Raw genomic sequence first — 2,196 nt, 5'->3', positions numbered from 1 at the left:
CAAATTACAGCCCAACGGCTAAAACCACAGAAATATATCAATACTTGTTTGATTCCCCAAACATTCAGCTTTCATATGCATCTATTGGCTTTATTGTATCTATTATAGTTTTCGAGAAAATCAATGAAATGTGAAAACACTGCTTTTTTGAACGTTCTAATTTCAATTTTTCAACTTTGAACGCGTATTACACCAATATGGATAAGAGCACAGGAATGTATCTATTCTTTAGCAGATATTTGCTCACTGCTACTAATATTCGCGCCTCGCCTTAGACTAGTGCACGCCTCCCCAGGAAGGCGCGCCTCACAGTTTGGAAAACGCTGGATTATAGGTACTGGTGTCCCGGTCCAATTTATGATGATATGAACTTGTACACATTTGCAACAGCGAAGATGGAACTAAAAAGAAATAATTGGTTACTTCATACGTTCAAAGTGGGGGTTGAAATTGAAGAGTTCCGCGGGGTTCGGTTATGGGTGCTGGCGGCGTGTCCCGGTGGCGCGCATTTCCCGCGCCTCTATCTCGTAATTTATGGTCGTGATAAGGACTACTATCAATATATTAAATCACTTACGTCACGCGGCGGGCGCAACGCGCCGCCTCCGCCACCCGCAGCAGCAGCAGAAGAACTTTATTCAAAAGTGATAAATCAAGTGTAATCTGTACAAATGCAGTTACTGTGAACTCCAATAAATTATATTTGTTCTTCAAAACGGGTGGAATTGGCGGTGGGTGAGTGCGCGTTTTGGAGGGGTGAGGGGCTTCATTTTCACGAAATTATCGTAAATCAAAAAATCGACGTTGATCTCTTCGAACGCGCTGGACCATCAAGCAGAATTTATACAATTATTTAACGATTAAAACAATATATCAACTGAAGGATATTATTCTCTTCAAAACATAATCCCAATTAATAATATCATTTATCAATTGCATTTTCATACATTTTTTTTTATGTGTATACTAATAATGATTGTATAACAATTTTTCAATTTATTTTCATGTCTTCACCTTTTATTTAATTACTAATCAACAACATATTCAAATTTGATCATCAAATAGTTAAATTAAAGATAAAACTATGACCTTTCAAATGAGCCTATCAAAAGATGTATGGATTGAGCCGTTATTCTTTTATAAGTTATCAAAATATAGGCAAAGTTTCTGAACAAGTTTTTATAATTCAACTGCTGTTGATAAATAAATCAGATGTAACAATTTTTCGATTCGTTTTATGTCTTCAGATTTTCTTTAATTACTAGACAACAGCAAATGCCAATTTGATAATTGAACATTAATATTACAGAAAAAACTATGACCTTTCCAATGAGCTAACCTAAATATCTGTGGATTGAGCCGTTCTTCATTTATAAGTTATCAAAATGTAGGAAAATTTTCTAAACAATGTTTTATTTCTTCTAATTCAACTGCTGTTGATAAATAAATTAGATATAACAATTTTTCAATTTATTTTTATATCTTCACCTTTTATTTAATTACTAATCAACAACATATTCCAAATTGATCATCAAATATTTAAATTAAAGATAAAACTATGACCTTTCCAATGAGCTTATCAAAAGATGTGTGGATTGAGCCGTTCTTCATTTATAAGTTATCAAAATGTAGGAAAATTTTCTAAACAATGTTTTATTTCTTCTAATTCAACTGCTGTTGATAAATAAATTAGATATAACAATTTTTTGATTCGTTTTATGTCTGCAGCTTTTCTTTAATTACTAGACAACAGCAAATACCAATTTGATCATTGAACATTCAAATTAAAGAAAAAACTATGACCTTTCCAATGATCCTACCAAGTTTTGTAGATTGAGTCACTATCTTTTTATAAGCTTTCAAAGTTTAGACGTTTTTTTTTTTTCAATTTATTTTAAGATTTTTTGAAATGTTTAAAAAAAATGAGTTTCTGGACTTTTACGTAATGTCTATAGTCAATTACTAAAAAAAGATATAAGAAGAGACGAAAAGTATACAAAAAAGTAATGGTAACAAGGAAGGAAATTAAACAGCAGAGAAACGATAGAAACGTTCCTTCTTCCTTTCTCTTTGTATATATATTATTTTGCAATTAAATATCCTATTCTGTCGTCCTGGCTTTTGGCTCCTGGCGCCATATTTCGTGCGAAGATGTAAAGACAATAAGAGAGATAGAAAAAAAAAAGTACGAGAATG

The sequence above is a fragment of the Nicrophorus vespilloides genome, unplaced genomic scaffold (assembly GCF_001412225.1).
Source record: "Nicrophorus vespilloides isolate i.1.1-1 unplaced genomic scaffold, Nicve_v1.0, whole genome shotgun sequence".
Taxonomy (NCBI): Eukaryota; Metazoa; Arthropoda; class Insecta; order Coleoptera; family Silphidae; genus Nicrophorus; species Nicrophorus vespilloides.
This window is presented reverse-complemented; position numbering follows the sequence as displayed.